Below are 19,524 nucleotides of genomic sequence, written 5' to 3' on the forward strand. Positions count from 1 at the left end.
AAAATTTGCGATCGAAGATCCCACCAGCTTTCTACGATCATCTACTTTAACTGAAAAGACCTGGAAAAAATAAAATAACGATACCTGGAAGAAACTTTTCTCTTTACTAAGTTAACTCTGTTGTGTTGAAACGGCATTATAATGGACAAAAATGGGGCAATTTCTTTTTCTCAAACAAGCCTTGAATATAAACTACTGCTACAACTAACAACTCTCTGTAGCACTTAGATGCCTGAGGCCAACACAGCTACCTACGCTCTTCTTCCATCCCAATCTGTTCAAAGCGCTTTATACCCTCCCAAAATGTCCTCTTTTCTCTAAAATCTTTCCTTACGACATTCTTTCATCCCATTTGGGGACGACTGCTTTTCCTTTATCCCTAGATAGTTGGTCGACAAGGGCGATATTTAGCAATCTGTCTTCCTTCATCCGCAGAACTTTTCCTAGCCATATCAGTCGTTATGTCGTTATAGCCCTAGAAATTTAACTATATTTTTAATACAGCTTATTGTTAGAGATACGATCAGTCAGACTGCTACCCAAGTCAATCTGTAGGCAATTCCTATGGAAAATATGTAACGGAACGTCCTTCGTCTTCCGAAGCGCCCGCGCTTCAGAACCATACTTGACTACTGTCATCACTGTAGCTTCTAATATTCTATCCTTGGTTCGTAGACTTATCTTCCTGTTCTTCCAATATAAGTGAATTATTCACCTGCAGAAAAGCGCTAGTCTCTTGTAAATGTTGTGTGAATAGCAAGATGATAATCTTACATTTCATCAATCTTCGGTAAACCCTTGTTCAGGCGCTTATAATTTAATGAAGCTGTCTTTGCCTCCAGCGTTTTTTATGCGTTAGGCTTGAGGGCTGTCGCTTATCGCCAGGCTCAGTGTATCTTAATATATATAAAAGCGTCGTTTTTATTTTAGATATACTGACATGACCAAATGTTGCAAGCCTCAGAAGACGACGCCAAAATATCTAATGGATGGTTTGCCAAAATGTCCTAAAATTTTTCAAAAGGGGATCTTGTCCAGAGATTCTGGACAAGAAGAGAGTTTCCACGTAAGTTTTAGTATCCTAGTTGAAGGATTCTTAAGGGATTCAAAAGATAGGCTTCTGTGGATTCATTTTGATGGAAGTCTGGCATGAACATACACTTAACATACACTGTTAAGCGATTGCAGTTAAAAAAAAAAAAAATTGCAGAAGATTTTCTAAGGGGGCTTTTGAGATAACAGCGAGGGTCTTCAGGGTAGTATCAGGAGATTCCCTTATCGTCTTTTTTTTGAAGACATGTCTGCAGAAACAAATAGAGAGTTCTTAGGACAAGGCCTTGGTGGGGTTGGGTGATTTTTAACTTATTTTATTTCATATTACCCATTGTCCCTACTTTAATTGTACTGTTTTTACCCTTATTTAGTTTGTTACCTTCAAATTTTTTTTCAGTATTTCTTCAAATCAGAAGAAATACTTTCAACGGATGTACGCTTTTTCATGTTTATATGAAATCCTGGAGGGGGGGGGCTGAGGGAAAAGTTTGAGCCAATTTTCCCAAGTCAAGTGAAAAGGAAAAAATGAAAAATGTGCCATATAGTCAGGGGGCAACTGCCCCATAGTAAATTACACCCCCTGCATGACATACAATTAAATATTCATCAAACCACTCAGATTCTAAGTCCTCAATTTTCTCGCAGCAGAACAGTTATTCATTATTTGTTCTTTAATTTAAAAAAGTATGCAACATTAACGGTTTGGTGAGAATTATTACATTTTTTTCTCATAAGAATGGCTTTTTTTCTCAAAAGCTTGTCTCTTTTACCAACAGAAACAAGTTATAAGTCCCTGAGTTAGAAAGCATAGATATCGTAATCTCGTCTTACAAACAATGTAAGACGTGGTAAAATGTGGCAGCAAAGATGTTGGCAGCAAAAAGTGGAAAAACAAATAAATAAATCTGGAGACGAGAAACTGGACTAGAAAACTTGACTAGGGGGTGAACCCAATCATATATGTTATATTTTCTGTTCGTTTAAAGTTTTGTTGTTGCTGCTATTGCAGTTGAAAAACTTTTTTTTTTTATATTTAATTTCTGATCTTTTTTTAAATAATGCTGGGAAGTCCTGCGTCCCCTTCATAGCAATGTCCCTTCCCCCATGAAAACTTCCTAAATGGAAATATCCTCCCACATAACCCCGACCCCCCCCCCCGCCACTACCAGGAAAAATCTCCCCTGAAAACGTCTGTATACTTCCCAATAACCAATACTATATGTTAACATTGGGTAAAGTTAATAACTTTCAGCCCTCCCCCGGGAACTTTGGGGGATTAAGTCATCCTAAAAGACATACTTATAATATTTTCGAACATGCTGAACAAAATGGCTATCTCAAAATTTTGATCGGGTGACATTGGGAAAACAATGAGCGTGGGAGGGGGCCCAGTTGCCCTCCATTTTTTCTAGTCAATTAAAATGGGAAATAGAACTTCTAATTTCCATTACAATGACTTCCCCCCCGATATTCTATTACAGTTGGGTCGATAAGATAACCCCTGGGGGAAAAAAAATAAAAATAAACCCGCACCCGTGATCTTTCTTCTGGCAAAAAACGCAAAATTCCACATTTTTGGCATTTTGGCATTTTTGGCACATTTTTGGCATTTACAAACAATGTAAAATTCCACATTTGCCACATTTTGGCAAACAATGTTTCTTGGCATGAAGATTCTTGACACATGTTCTCGACTACACACTTCCCTTTGGTTCTTCTGTTCTTTTCTCTACATCTTGCATTCGTCGTTCCAATCTTTTGTAGTTTTCAAAAGTGGGACATTTTCTTTGCTTTTTTATTGTAGTCTTTAAGCTGTGTCTTTTTTGCTTTTCTTTCAGCTTTCAAATATATAATGATATTTTAGGATCTTGCAATCTGCCATGCACTGTAGATGATCTCCAGACCCCCCCTAAAAAATTACGATTTTTCTCCTAATTCATATATAACCTACGCTTTATCTGAAATTTTGAAAATTTTACTCCTACCCACCCATCCCCGAAATATCATGATGGGTACGACCTTTTTTATAACTCAGATAATTTGTATCTATGGAGAAAGTCAGTCATATGTATCTAAAGTGTTTTTTTTTCGTTATATTACGTGTTTGTTATGAAAAAACATTTAAACCTGACAATTTTTGCAACACTACCAATCAAAAGTTACATATGTAACCATAAAACAGGGAAAATAGCTTTATATCCATAAAAAGTAAACAGTGGAAAGTGAAAAAACAGTTAAAAAAAAAAATATTTTAGTGTTTTTTTTATAACAAACCTAAAAGTGAAAATGTATTTTCAAAATCTTTAAAAAAAAATAAATAAAGGAATTTTTCAGATCAGATAACATCCACTCCCCCTTTCTGTGCTCTTTGTTTCATAAATATGGCCTTGCCTAAAATGTATATCTTTTTGAGGGGAAAGATCCCTGGCGACCCCAAACACAATGGGGTGACATTATGCACATAGATCATTTAAAAACAATATTCATGGATATATTTTAGTGGAAGGGTCAAAATGCTACACCTTGTTGATAAATGGAGAATTTCGCGTCTAAGCCTCCCCATCCCCTTACCAGTAAATATAGCTATACAAATGATAATTATCCATTTTCTTGACACTAAATACTTAATTATCAGCAATGAGAATATTTGTGCAAAATTTCAAGACAGTCCTTTTCATGAGAGTTATTAATGGTGACACAATTAGAAAATACTGGGAGAAATACTTCCACAGGGTAGGTTACTATAATGTAAGGTTCATGTAACACCCCTCCTACTCCCTTCCTTCCCCTCCATCCCTCCTTTCCTGAAAAGATTCGAACCGGGTCTTAAAATTCAGAAGGATTTAGGTAAAAAAATCATATGAAAAAATATGAGTGTTCTAGGTATTTAACTTCAAGTATAACCAATCAGTGGTGTAATTTTCGAAAATATGAGGGAGGGGGATAAGGATTCTGTTCGATTTTAAATGAAGATACATATAAATATTTTTTTTTAGACCATTTTTTTTGTGATATTTTTTAATTAACACTTTGACTTGACTTTCTTGACTTATTGCTCCTGCTGGTGGTCCAGCGTAAAGAGAGAAGCCCCTCGTCGCCTCCAGTCCAGACGGTCTTGAGCTAGTATGATCGCTTCGTCTTGGGTATTACCAATCAATGACGGAAAGTGATCAAGGTTGTCATTCCATCTAGAATGAGGGCTTCCGCGCAGGCGCTTCCTGTCGTGTGTCGAGTGATTAAATCTAAAAGTAATTCTGGCTGAGGTTCTGCTGCCATGCGGGCTAGGTAGACGAACTGCCGAAGTGTTCGTGTAGCAAAGAGACGTGAGTTAGGTGTCAGGTTGGTAAGTGACAGTAGTTGGGTGTTGGAGATTTTCACAATACATCGGGGGTACAAGACTGCTCCCTGTTCCAACTGGTGCCCCTTTGTCCAACCGCCGTTTTCTCAAAAATGCTGCCGAATCAAGAACAAAACTTAGAAACAAAGCCAGCACAGCCTAGTTTACTTTCTTTTTAATGCAAAAGAATATGTGGCGTTATATATAGGTTTATGATTTGTTTTATTTTCAGGTTTTAACTCCAACTGTGGCTCGAGAATCCCAAGACACTTATAAGAAGCAGATAAATGTTGGTCTTTATGGACCATCTAAACCCAACTCTAAAAGCATGGCCATATATTAAGACTATGTCAAAAAAAGTAAAAGTAGCTCCTACTATGTCAAAAAAAGTAAAAGTAAAAGTAAAAGATATGACATGAATAACAGAGAAGTGCTGAAGCTTGTAGGAGGTTAATCTTAAGCCATGTTTGATTTAAGCAGTTTGTTAAATTTAAATTATAGGAATTTATGTAAACTTAAATTTAAAAGGGAAAAGCCAAAATTTATCTTGTCGAACTTATACAAATTGATATATAGAACCTATAGAAATGTTCACCATTGATATGTTTTGTTAAACCTAAAAGCTAGAGAAATGGTTCAAATTTGTCCATATAGGTTACAATATAAGCAATTTAAGATGTCAAATAGTGCTTCCAAACTTGACTAAGTATTGCAGAGTAATGGCTTTTTTAAAATTTACATCAAAAGCAGGGGTTCAGTTTATTTCCTCTAGTGGCCTACAGTCGACAGTAAGACTTGCGAATTAAATGTTCGTTATCGATTTCCTTTGCAGCCTGTGTTGAATCAAACGAGGTTATTGTAGAGACTTTGGCCATGTTCAGGCGGGTGTTATAAGAAAATACAAGCATATTTTCCGATGCAAAAAGGGAGAATGGTTTTTCTAATTTTACGCTTAGGCTTGGAATATCTTCTTTAAAGTTGAAATTATTAGCCATCGAATAAGATTATGATAACAGTATCTTGTGTGAAAATTTTAGGAGATTATTTTGAGTGTTTTCTTATCGTAACTTCTGGCGTTGAATTCAAATGTACTATCAGGTTCGTTTTATCTTCTTAATTTTTATTCCTCATAATTTTTCAATAAAACCTATAGTGATCGAGAAATCCAAACTTTTGCTGCAAAGAAATTCGGGGACTAAAAAAAGTATTACCTTTTTCCGTAGTAAGAATATTCAGAATATCAGTAATATAAGCGTTTACAACCAGTACAATAAAACAGAAGCCTGAAAAAAAGAAAAAAACTGAGAAAAAGCAATGATAACACCTGCCTAAAAACATAATTTAGAAATATTGAAGACTATCACAATTATTGTTGTCTAATTTTTATAGATGTTCCCCTTGATCTTTTAAAAATTTCAGTTTAAATTAATGACTAATTTGGCTTTAGACATATTTCACTCATTTAAAATGACCAATTCGGTATAGCTCCATACGGTGAAAATCTTAGAGGGAAAGGGGGTTCAAAAAGAGATGGGGTTTGAAACCGACAAAATTTGGCTTTAGACACATTTCACTCATTTAAAATGACCAATTCGGTATAGCTCCATACGGTGAAAATCTTAGAGGGGGAGGGGGTTCAGAAAGAGATGGGGTTTGAAACCGACAAAATTTTTATTTTTTCGCCTTAACTTTCTGCATTTTTAGCTTTTGTGTCAATCTTAAGGAGATCATCCTGCATATGGAAATAGAAATTTTCCCCCATTGCCACTTAATCAGAGACCCAATTATTACCTATAGTGTATTTTTAGGCTATTTTGTTATTATTGAAAGTTTTGTTGCGCTGATAAATAGTTCTAAATGCTTGTTCATGGCTCTTGACTGTGCTTGAAGTGAATTTTTGGCTCTGTGTACGACTTTTGATCTTCGCTCGTGTTTAGCTTAGAATTCACATTAGGAGCATGTACCGCATTTTTTCTCTTTGGTTCCGTATTTAAAATATATGTAGATGTGCTCAAAGTTTTCAAGTCGTTTTGTATGACGATAACCGATAATAAGATCAACTAGATAGTGTTCTTTATTATATTTGATGTCACCGTTGTTATGAACACGCCTCATATGGTATCATTTAAATGCTGCCAACATCCCTCGCTAATTTTTTGGCAGAAAGGCAGGCGTTTTGCACCTTTTTGAAATAGAATAACAATAAAGTTTTCTATCTGAGAACTGGAGAAGCAAAGTGGGCCAGTGCCCCCCCCCCCCCGACACTCTATATTCGTCCCATGCCAACTCCCTTGCACAAAATAGGCATTCAATGTTTTTTGGATCAAAATAATACAGGAATTGTCAATCTAAATGATTTTTGAGCTGATTAGACCTTATAGCCGTCCATCTTCCTTCTACTTCCAAGGTTTCAGCTGAAAGATAGTTACGTTGCATTATGTTCGAATCATCATACAAGTATATTCAATCAGCATGAATAGAAGCATTGAACTGGGCCATGACCCCTCCAACGCACATGTCCCACTCTCCTCGCCAACGTTCTGGCAGAAAGCTAAGCATATTATGCCTTCTTTTGATAGGAACCATGTAAATATTTTCCATCTTTATAATTAGAAACAAAAATTCGGCTCACGACCCCTACAATATCTCCCTGATATTCTTTATAAATTTGTCTTTTGGTTGAACAAACATATGCAAAATCTTCACCAAACTTCTAAGGTCAATATCATTCTACCCAACGGCCCATACTATAGCTAAATTGGCTAACAGATAAATAAAAAGAAAAACAAAACAAATAAATGAAAGTCACATCTTAGCAGCCTCTCATATGTTGTGTTTAATTTATTTTTACATTTTTTTTATTCCCGTTAATAAAGGCCCATTCGCAATATTCGGATTTTTATTATTTAAAGTTTTTTTTTCTGTTCCCCTGTTTTATCTAAGTTTTACACGTTTTTTCTCTCTTAAATTCTGTAAATGGAAAAGTAGTGTGGTCTAAGCAATTTGTTAAAATTTTCCAGCATAGAATGTCTACCGTGGGAAATCTCCCCAATTAAAAATACCCCAGAGAATTCTAACTCTGTTGAATATTTCTCACAGAGCAAAACCAACTGTAAAATGGGTCGCCAACGAACAAGTATGAAATAAAACAAATTTCGTATATGAATTCAGAAAAAATTTCCTCTGTGTAAAATTTTTCCCTCGAAACTTCACTCTCGGAAGCTTCTATCCCAATGGCAATTCTTTTCATGAAAACTTTTCTCCATAAAGCCCCCCCTTAAAATTTTGGTATTTCCCAAAAAAGGTATTTCCCAAAACTCAAACGATTGGCAAATTTCATAACTTGCGTCCCTTCCTCCAGGGGCTGTGGGGGGTCATTTCATCCCCTAAGATATAGTTATTGGGCCTTTCAACTATACTGAACAAAATAACAATCCCAAAATTTTTATAAGACGACTTTGGGGAAAAGGGGCGCGGAGGGGGGCTATTTGCCCTCAAATTTTTTGGTACTTAAAAAGGGCAGTAGAACTTTAATTTCCGTTCGAATAAGCTCTCTCCAAACCTTTTAGGATTTAGGTTCGATACGATCACCTCTGGGAAGAACAAACAAAATAATAAAAAAATAATAATAATAAACACGCATCTTTGATCCTTCTTCTGACAAAAATGCAAAATTGCACATTTTTTAAGATAAAAGCTTGACAGCTGGACAAAGTCTACAGCTGGATTTTCTGATATGCTGAATGTGATGGTGCAATTTCAATAAGATTCCTTGACTTTTGGGGGATGTGTCCCCCCTTTTTTGAAAATCAGGCAGACTTTCTAAGGCTCGTAGCTTTTGATGCATAACATTAAACTTAATGAATTTTATATATTGGGAATCAGCATAAAAAGTCAATCCTTTGATGTATCTATTGTTATGAATTTTCTGTTTTATAAAGTTTGGGTTACTATTGGGTCGATTCGCTCCATAATTGAAGTTTGTTGCCACAAACTGTTTGATTCTGTCGAAAGTATTATGTTCGGAATCTCGTGCCGGTGTTTACTTGTTTATAATGCTTTTTTTCTTATTTCACTGCTGCAGTTTTTTATTATCACCACTGAAGATATAATCCTCGTGTTTTCTGTTGGGCATACAATTTACTATAATATAATAGAAAATTTTTGTGATTGTATCTTGGTATTTCCCTTGAGTAATTTCTCAGCGTTTCAATTTTGGATTTCTGTATTTACTTCATCAAAAAAATAAGCTTTTTTATCAACTCCTTAACTATTATTAACTTTCATAAGGCCTGATTATAAAATGTGACAGCTAGTTTTCCTTGTTGGAAGAAATGTAAATTGTACTTGTCTTGAACAATTTTTGGAGAGCACTGAAATGGAGATATTGGTAATTCTTATTTCTTTTTTTATTGGAGCTCTGAGGTGCAAAATGGCGGTTTAGCACAATTTTGAGCCTTTCTAGCCATATTTAGGATTTGTTTTATCGGAAAATGGAAGTTTAAAGAGTCATGTTGATGAACTAATTAATAGAGGTAAAGTGGCCATGTCTGCAATTTTTAGAAATCCGACGATAATGGGAATTAAAAACCTAAAAATGCATAAAAGAATATTTAATACAAAAGTTTTACCAGTATTAGAATATGGAGCGGAGATTTGGGGCGGAGAAGCGGCACAGAAGTTGGAGTTCCTCCAGCTCCAGTATTATAAAAGACTGTTTGGATTACATCAGACAACTCATTCAAATGTTCTGAAAGTGATATGAGCCGGTTTTCGCTAAAACTACGTAGGTCTTTTTTGATGCTAAGATTTTGGTTGAAGATTCTTAGGTGCAATGAAGATAGACTAGTAAGAGTTACTTATTATCAGATGTTGAGTTATGGTTCGAAAACGTCGTGGCCATCCCAAATTAGGTCATTATTAAAAAGAGTGGGAATGGCTTACTTATGGAATGACGGTCTTGGTTCCCGTGATCTACCAACAAACTTATTAAGCCAGGTACGATTTATCTTAGAGGGTCAAGGAAATTCAGTATTGGCAAGGGCTGGTTTTAAATTCTGCTACATTGAATCATTATAATCAGGTTAAACCTAGTTTTGGAGAGGAAATTTATTTTAAATTCAATTTACCGGCTATGATTTTATGTCGATGGATTCAGCTTAGGGCAAGTTACCTTCCAATCCAGAGCAGGCAAATGGTGTTCGACAGGGGGATAGTACATCCTGATGGTCGGTATGTGTGTCCTTTTTGTAGGGATGAGGACGAAGATTTGGACCATTTTCTCCGAAAGTGCCCGGTGCCCTCTGATTTGAGGGAAAATTACTTACATGGGATTGTTTTGCTACTTCCAAAAATTTTACAAAGTTGTAATCCAACCACAATATTTCGTATTGGTGCGTACATAGAGAAGGGATTAGAAAGAAGGAAATATTTTTACAATTAATTATTATTAATTATATGGGATTAAAGATATTTTCTTGATAATTTACCAGAAGGTATTTTTCGCTATGTATCATGTTAATGTGTGTTTCGTAATTTGCTCTGTTGTAATTTTTCTATTTTTCATAATTTTTGTGTGTATATGGCTCTTGGGCTTTTGAAATACACGATCTATCTATCTATCTATCTATTCAGCTTATCAGAGAACCCTACTGCAGAGGTTTCAAGCTCTTATCTACAGTAATGTAGAATATTGCATTTTTTGCCAGAAGAAAGATCACGGATGCGTGTTTATTTGTTGTTGTTTTTTTCCAGTGGTGATCGTATCGAACAAGTAGTCCTAGAATATCGTGAGAGGGCTCATTGGAACGGAAATTAAAAGTTCTAGTGCGCTTTATAAGTGACAAAAAATGGAGTGCAACAAGGCCCCCTCCCACGCTCATTTTTTTCCCGAAGTCACCTGATCAAAATTTAGAAATAGCCATTTTGTTCAGCATGGTCGAAAATATGATAACTATGTCTTTTAGGATGACTTAATCCCCCGAAGACCCCTGGGGGACGGATGAAAGTTATGAACTTTCCCCAATGTTAACATAAAGTATTGGTTATTGGGAAGTATTCTTCAGAAGACCTAAACTTTATCTGCACCTTTGCTCACCGGACTCTGGAGCTCATCATAATGGAAACATGCTCCGTAATTATTGAGGCGTTGAAAGATAACATTCAGGTATGTATCAATTTTCTCTTTATTTCTTTTACATTTTTAACACAAAATGAATAAAAAAATCGTACTTGTCCATTTTTCAGAACACACCCAAGAAGTGAAGTTAGGTTAAACCTAACTCGAAATGTACCAAAATATGGTGAAAATATAATACTTTACTAACAGAATTATGTAAACTACGACAAAGAATCATGAAAAGCAGACCGCCCAGAGTACCAACTCGATATACTAAATAATTACTTAAAATATACATACAACGTAGTTTTTACACTGAGCCTGAGCTAATTGTCTCCAAATACAGACCAGTTTTTGTCAGATCTTGCAGATCAAAATTCTTGAGTGTGTTACGAATAATGGGACAAGAACACAAAATTAATTACCAATGTATACTTGGTTCTTGGACAAAGGAGGTAATATTTCTTTTTACAAAAAAAAAATGACAAAAAGTAAACAATAAAAATTGATGGTGATGAATTTAATATAAAGTAGTTAAAATTCAAATAAACAGAGCAATTAGAAAACATGACAAAAATTCAAATAAATAGAGCCAAAAACTAAAACATTGTTGCAAAACTTTTTCAACATTTTTGAACTCGACTACCAGAGAGTTAAATTTTGAAGCGAACTAAGCAGTATTTTCTGCGTTTTCAAGTCGTACGGGTTGTGAAGCTGAGGCGGAAGGACGGTCAGCTAGAAGAGAAGAGGAAGTTATCGGGACGTTGGGAGGAGGGTAAGGATGGTATTGCCAATTATAACCTGATTAATTTGAGTGAGGCGATGTCAATGACGCTGACGAGGGTGACCAACATTGGTACGCTTCAAACCGCACTCCTTCTCTCGTCAGGTTGCACAACTCCGCTTCGAAAAGCATATCGTTAATAATTTTTTCAGCAAATATTCTACAACAAGCAAATTCCTCGCTTTCCCTCCTTAAACTTTTAAATAAATTTAGTTGCCCTCAATCATATTTACTACAAGTATACATTTCTTTTGTGCGTCCCATATTAGAGAATGCTTGTCCTGTGTGGCACCCTGGCCTCTCAAATGACGCAACACAAAAAATTGAAAATGTCCAAAAGAGAGCTCAAAGAATTATTTTTAAAGAGGGCAAGATACCATATTTGCATTTGTTAAATATTTCAAAACTAGAGACCCTCGAGAGAAGAAGAAATAATTTGTGCCTCTGTTGTGGTAAGTTGGCACTTTTGAACCCACGTACTGCGAACCTTATACCTGAATATCATGCACCTGGTAGAAATCGTCCTCCACGAACTGTGGCCCAGCCTCTCCCCACCTTATCTCCCATTCTTTGTACTACTTTGCGGTATAAGAAATCTTTTATCCCTTTTTTTACTGATATAATAAATAGTTGTTAATTTGAACAAAAATTTTATCTTATCTCTTGCATGATAAAAGAAATAGCTCGTTTTTCTTTTTACTCTTTTTATGTTGTTTTTTTAAACATTTGTTATTGTATATATTACTTATTTTTTAATATTTATAAGTTTTTACCTTTTTAAAAAGTGGCCATTTTGCAGATTTTAATATAAATGACAAAGGAATCTTATAGCATTCCAAGATTTTTTTTTATTTATTTTTTTTGCATTGTTTGCCAATTTTTTAGTTTTTTTGCTTTTGTTATGATTTTCTTGTTTATTTGTTTTTTTTATGACTTAAATATTAAAATTCTGAACTTCGGGACTTGTGATAGTAATTTCTCGAAATAAATATCTATCTATCTATCTATCCCTCCCATCGCTCGGGTCGATTTTCGTTCACCACGTGGTCTATTTTTGGGCATTTGGGGGGGGGGGCCAAGTAATTACCCAACATTTTTCATAAAAAGGTTTATATGCTATTTTTATTTTTTTAAAATACATTTTCGTTTTTTATTTTCGTTAAAAAAATCGAAAATAAAACCAAATTGCACCTGTTATGGTTTTATTATTAGTTTTAATGATATGTGAACTATGACCTCTTATAAACATACCTTAGTCAGTACCACAACCGGAGTCCAGTTTAAAGGAGCCACGGCCAAGATCGAGTTGCTGAGAAAAGAACGTAGGAGCCACTACATCAATATTTTCTTGTGAATTGATGAAATGGTACTTGTAGAATTTCCAAAGAATTCATGTTCAGGCAACACATCCTCAATTTCTGGACACCAATATGGAAAAATAAATTTTATAGTCTCAAAAGATAAATTTTGCCTATTAGTTCAGGTATATCTTCAAAGTATATATTGAGTTATTTTATTCTGTTTATTTCAAAATGAAATTATAATATTTTCAGAATTAAAGTAAATCATGACACTAAAATTTTTGATGAGATTTTACAGATACCGATTTTAGCTATCACTAATTTTAGCCAATCAGAACTATTCACTGAATTTTACAGCCACTCAGAATTTTTTTTTTTGAAAAAGCTGATTTTTAAAAATTAGGCTAGCTAAATCTCAGCGTAAGTTAAACATATTTGTGGATGGGCCTCTAAAAAGAGTGTCTAATTTTTTTAAAACTTTAAATATAATAGTAAACTTATTTTTTATGATTCTTAAATTTCCAACTCATTTCATTTGTGGTGGATTAAATTTTGAAGACACAACATTAAAGAATGATATTGTTATAATCACCTAGAATATAAAATTTAGGTGGGTGGTAATATTTTCGTCATTGTCGTTCATTCACAAAAACTAAGACATTGGGCGTTGATACAGTGTATTTATTATTCAATGAAAATAATCAAATCCTTTCCGTTTAAGTTAAAAAAATTTTATAATATTGCTAGAAAACCAACTATTGGAGAGGGATGGCCATATAAACAATAAGCAGGACTGTAATTCTGAATGGAAAAAATGAACGATTTATATCCTTTAGAGGATAATGTCGTATTTTTACAACAGGGTATAAAATTTACCATTTTTAATAAACATTGAAAATCATTTTTTTTTTTTTTGACAAGATTATTACCTAAATATTTAATGTGCGGCGTTTGATATTTGTACAATTATTAGTTACTATAGTTGACTGTCAGGGGTTAATTAAAGATATGTTCATTAATATAATGTTAATTGACTATTTATTTTTCTTTAAAAAGTCTCAATATTTTTTTCTGAAATTGACAAAATAACATTAAATTTACTTAAAAAAAAGGTCTAAATAGGTCAATAGTTTTGGGAAATTAGTTTATAATAATAATTTTTTGTAAAAAAAATTTTATTATAAATTAAATAATAGGACTGATCGTATCAAAACTATTGTCTTATTATATCGTGAGTGGACTCATTGATGAAATCGTACAAAATTTCAATTAAAAATACATTTCATAAATCAGAATAACTTAGGAGAAGGTGCAAAAAAGTCCTTTACAGTAAATCATTATGAATTTAAATTGCAGAAGAGAAGGGGTTATTTGGAAGGGCAGAGGGGGCATTTTCACCAGGGGCAGAATTTTTAGGGGCTCAAGATTTAAAATAATATTATATTTATAATTTTCTTGAAGTTTTGAAATTGTATTTTTAGTGAAATAAGGTAGAGGGCACAGTTGGCAGTAAGTATAAGCAAATTGAATCCTAAATTTTAATTTTCCCCATATCTTTTCCCATTTAGAGCAAGAAAATTTAGATTTAAATAAATGAATAATTTTGCTAATAAACGAAAATTGTGTTAATAAATGAATTTTTTTTTTAATTTAGCCTGAAAATTTTTGGGAGACAGGTGGGAAGGGGGGCGCTAATCAAGATTTTGCCCTGCGCACAAGATAGGCCAGAGAGGCCACTGACTCAAAGAGGATCAATCAACTAAAACCAAAAGGAATTGCGTTTTTAAAGCTGTAGTAATTAAAAATTAAAATAAAATCTATTTTTGAGATAAATCACTTCCCAAAAGCTTCATAAAAGTAACTAAGTCAACCTTGAAGTTTGCCAAAATGCATTTCTACTATCTCTATCTACTATTTCTACTATGTATAAAAACAAGATTTACTTGGTAATTGTAATCAGTTATGCTAGTCATGAGGAGCTCATTGTCAAACAATATTCAACATACCTTCTTTGACTTTATTAACTGCATACGCTTCAACGCCGGCTGGAAAATGCTGAACAGAGTTTATTTCTGTTTTTAAATACACAGCGAAGGGGTCCTTTGTAAGATATGCTTCACACCCTCCAAATGGCTTATCACTGCCAGAGAGGGACGTAGCTAGGATATTTAAAATCAAAATAAAAGAAACCCTAATAATAAAATAAAATGAATAGACCGGAAAACGAGAGATACTTGTTATCTGTATTTTTGACAGCGCTAGAATGTCGCACTTTTTCCAAGCATTTTTGGGTGATTTTTTTTAGTTATACTTTTTTTCCAAAATCTTAAAGGGACCACTAATTTGTTGGTTGAGAGTTAAAAAAGAGAACAAATCAAAGAGAGTTCAAACAACTCAAACAAAACACCAAAGTGAATAGTAGAGCATTAGTCCAAAGTATAGCGCAGCAACAAATTAGTTGCAAAACTTACAGGGTTCACCCTTTCTGTCCGATTTTTGCACAAGGGAAGATAGGAAGAAGAAGCTTTTCAGCCGACGGTAAGCTTAACAGACATTTCCAAAGGAAAGTGTGGAAAATCTAGCCCAAAAAAGCACACTTTTTGGCTGTTTCAAATCAAAACTTAGTTGGATCATAGCTTTACAGTTATGTGAACAGATAAAACATTCTGAAAGCTCATACAAAGAGACTAGGTATAAACATATTGTGACGAATAAGTCCCTTATTTCCACCCCCTTTGGTGGCTATCAGTATTACTGGAATTGAAACTTAAAGAAACATTCTTCCAAGAGTTCACCTAAACGTAACGGAGAATGTCTTTCGATATCTGGCAATAGTGGCTCTTGTGAATTTCGAAAGAAATTTGGGAAAACAAATAAATTAAAAGAGAAAAGAACATGGTATCTGTTTAGAAAAAACAATAGTTTAGTTAATTATTTTTCAGGATAATTACAAGCATTTCAACCAGAACAAAATGAGAACTCGAAAAACCTCAAATCACACTAGGTTAAAAACAAAGGTAATAAAGGGGGTTCTAGGGCAAATTAGGTTTAATTGATCAAAAAAGTAATAAGTAACTTGAAACACACAGGTCCGTGGCGAAACTGGCAGTGAGACCCATGAGGTTAAAAGATTCTTCACTAACATAGAGCAAGGCTCCCACTTCAATCTTCAGCACAAACCATATGCCTCAGAGAAATACAAGCGAAGTGATTTTTTTACGGTTAATAATTTTTGTTCTGTTTCTGTTCCAGCAAACCTGCAATTGTTGGAATGTTAAAACAGGACTTTCATATTAAAACACCCGCTTCTTATCTTCAAAAAACTAGAAGATAGTATAATTTCACATCAATTTCTTCTATCTTTTTTCCCTGTAAAGATCGTAAATGGCGCGTTATATTCCACTAAAAATTGAAGAGCAAAATCGATCAAAATTTTCAAAACCATCACATTTTTGGCCTTTCTATTTTCTATTTTTTTTAGAGTGCCTTAAATTTACCCTATATTCGAAAGAGTAGATATAACCATAATAATACAATCCACGCTGTTCAAGTCAGAGTAAATCTCATCAAACAGTTCATGGTACCGAGCTGTAAGAAAGGAGCGACAAGACCCAGTGGTAACCGAAAAAAGAATCGGCTTATTATGCTGATTTCAAATATATAATTTTCACTAAGTTTAGTGTTACCCATCAGAGAAAATTTGCCTAATTTTGAAAACGAGGAGAAACCCTCCTAAAAGTTAAATAATCATAATGAAAATCACAACCCCAGATTCAGCGTATCAGAAAATCTTCCTGTAGAGGTTTCAAGCTACTATCTGCAAAAATGTGGAATTTTTTTTTTTTTTTTAAATCAAAAGAAATATCACAAATGAGTTTTTGTTTGTCACTGACCCAGAGGTCCTAGAATATCAGGAGAAGGCTCATTCTAACGAAAATTAAAAGTTATAGTGCCTTTTATAGGTGACCAAAAAGATTGTAGGGCAACTAGGCCCCCTATTACACTTTTTTCTCCAAAAATCATCTAATCAAGATGTTGAGATAGCTATTTTGTTCAGCATAGTTGAAAGGCGCAATAAATCCGCCTTTGGAGATAACATGACCCCCAATAGCCCTAGCAGAAAGGTCTTCAATTTATAAAATTTGCCCATTGCTTATGTATAGTATTTGTTATTAGGAAGTATGCATAATGGCAAAAACATCTGAAGCAATCAATTTTCGCTTATTCCTGCACTACACTAGGAGTATGATACAAGTGAATGTCATGGCCTGGCCCAATTATAGTTAGTTTTGTTGATAAAACCCAAACCGAAATTACAAAAAAAAACTACAGCCCCAATTATGTAGGCCATTCATAGTTTCTTTGTCCAAATTTCAAAAGTAAATTTTCGATTGATCAATCGGAGTCAAGAGAGAAGACATAATTTTTGAAACTAGAAAAGATGGTGCTTAAAACAGTAGTTGTTCTTTTTATAACAGGAACATGGCAAAAGATAAGAAGGCCTAGTATTAGTAGAGAATGGGTGGGAACAAAGTAGGTATGAGCTTTCAAATTTCTCACCATTTTAATTTCCCACTCCTGAAATACAAGTTTAACATTATAACAGAGAAAATCCCCATGAACTTCATAAAACTTTGAATTTTCATCAACAGGTGTAACTATGGTCTGGCTTGTGCATCAGTGAGATAAGTGGCTATGATTTTTACAATCTCCCATGAAAGGCAATATTGTTAAATTTGGCTAATGGTTTCGAAATAAACAATTGTGCCCCAACATCTGAAATTTGTTGCCATCAAGACAGGCAGGTAAATGCTCGAAAATCAAAATTTCAGAAGTGTAGTTCAGTGGTGCCAGACCAAGAAAATGATGAGGAGGGGGGGGAAGATCTTTTTCAAAATCTAGGACTGGCAATTTCAATGTTTCTCATTTTTTTATGGACATACCCAAATAAGTTTTTTTTTCCACTTAATATAACATACCAAAAAGGAATTCTTCAAAATCCAGGGGGTGAAATATCCCGCCCCCAAATTGTTGCAATGAACAAAATTACAATGATTGTCATGAGGTGAGCATTTCTATGAACTGTTTTAAGTCCTCCTTTTGAAATTTCTCTACCCCACAGCACTCAAAATAAAATTCAATTTTCTTCCTTTGCTGACCAATTAACATATGAAGGAATTTATAATTTAGCTCATAATGGTGCAACACATTTATGAATAAAAAGACCTAAAAATTTTTGGTACTAATAAAAAAATCAGTTTAAAAAAACAAACAAACAGATTAAAAAAATAAAAAAATACTACTTTACATATTTAAAGCTCTTATATACAAAAAAAAAAAAAACAGAACAAAATTTTGACATTTGTCATTTTTTAAAATTTTTCAAATTTAATTAAATTTTTCATTACATTTGTCAAATGTAATTTGTGAATAATTTTCAAAAAGGTCCAAAATACAGATGATGCAGTAAGGCAATGGAGCTGAAAATCTTTAAAAGAAAACCATGGTTGAGGTGTATCTTATTTGCAACAAAACACACAAATGGTAGCCAAACTTGACATTCAAATGAGCTACAAAAGTTGTTATGTAAGCTTTATTGATGAGCCAATTGGAAGGCTAAGATAAGTAATGTGATCAACAGGCCTGATCCTGAGAGGTATGTCTACTGGTAGCAGTTGAAAAATCAACTTCAGGCTTTTGGGCATTTCATGCTTTTCATGATCTTTTAAGCTTTTCATGATCATAATATAGCAAAGTAAAAACCTCACTAATGCGCTGAATAGTACAACTCAAATTCAGAATACTATCTGTGTACAGACAACTAGTAACTTAAGACTGGCAAAATTAAAAAAAAACAAGGAAGCAGCTGGCTGTAATTCAAAACTTCTATGGTTTAATTGCTTTCTGAACTAACTTTTTATTTTAAGGAAAGCTGTCATACAAGGTGAGAAGCCTTCCGGTACTTTGTTTAAATAAAAATCCATGAGTCTTTAAAATTTATACTGATCATGCTCAGCTACGTAATTTAAATATAAATTAAAGTTTAGCCAGAACAAAAAAAAAAATAAGTTACTGTACCAGTTGGATTTATTTTATTTACTTTGTTTGACCTTATTGCAGACTGTAAACTGTTGTCGAATTAATACAATTTTAATAAAGATTAAAAGTAAAAAAATTAACTAAGAAAGAAGAACTTTCCAATTTGGATTCTTATTTTATCTATTTTCTTTGCAATAATTTACCATTAGTTGTTTTGGTAACATAATAATCATAACTCTCAAACCTTTACAAACAGTAATTAAAGTATCATAATAATTACAGCATCATCTACTTTCCTAGTTTGATGACTATTTTAGATATTTTTTTTCCTTTCTTAAATATAAAGTATGATGTTTTCAATATCATTTATGAATACATATAAGTTTGAGCTATAAAATTATATAATTTTGTCAATACATATTTGGCTGAATAGTGATATCCTTGCACAGAATACATATTTTGAATCCTTTTTCTGTGCTCTTTCCAACTTCAATAATTGCTTCTAGGTAAAATTTTATTTTGAGGCCTTAAAAATGCTCAAAACCTCACATAACAACCAAAAATTCAAAAATGTGTTTGTAAAACAACTTTCTAGTGAGAAAAAAAAAACATTTACACCTTGTCCAGGTAATTATTCTTTTAATTAGGCTTAATAGCAAAAGTTTATTTCAAAAAAGAAAAATACCTTAAATTTTTTTAATTAGATTTTTAGTCTCTTTTACATTGGGTTTAGTTTTCTAAAAATACAATTTCTATCATTTCAGCAGGATTTTCAACTACATATGGGCTTTATTTCATGAATACCGAATCAATTTATGAATTTTTACCACCTTATAAGTCAGAATTGAGCAAAGTTATTAGGCCTGAAACACCTTCCCTGTGCCTATAGATA

The 19,524-nt window shown here is 33.6% G+C and overlaps 2 long non-coding RNA genes across 3 annotated transcripts in view; one reads left to right on the forward strand and one right to left on the reverse strand.

Annotated features, from left to right (window-relative positions):
• The window catches only part of LOC148954402 (uncharacterized), a 106,967-nt gene extending 102,045 nt beyond the window's left edge, over positions 1-4,922 (forward strand). Inside the window, exon 3 of the long non-coding RNA XR_016141520.1 lies at positions 4,840-4,922. This is a non-coding gene — a long non-coding RNA (uncharacterized LOC148954402). The remainder of the gene's footprint in view (positions 1-4,839) is intronic.
• Positions 1-19,524, reverse strand: part of LOC148954404 (uncharacterized) — a 177,485-nt gene that overhangs the window by 4,935 nt on the left and 153,026 nt on the right. The window contains exon 5 of one of the 2 annotated variants that reach the window (XR_016141518.1): positions 5,602-5,673. This is a non-coding gene — a long non-coding RNA (uncharacterized LOC148954404). Of the gene's footprint in view, positions 1-5,601; positions 5,674-19,524 lie in introns of those variants that run through there. The other variant, XR_016141517.1, reaches the window with a different exon arrangement.

The sequence above is a fragment of the Artemia sp. Qi Xiang Cuo genome, chromosome 3 (assembly GCF_049724085.1).
Source record: "Artemia sp. Qi Xiang Cuo chromosome 3, ASM4972408v1, whole genome shotgun sequence".
Taxonomy (NCBI): domain Eukaryota; kingdom Metazoa; phylum Arthropoda; class Branchiopoda; order Anostraca; family Artemiidae; genus Artemia; species Artemia sp. Qi Xiang Cuo.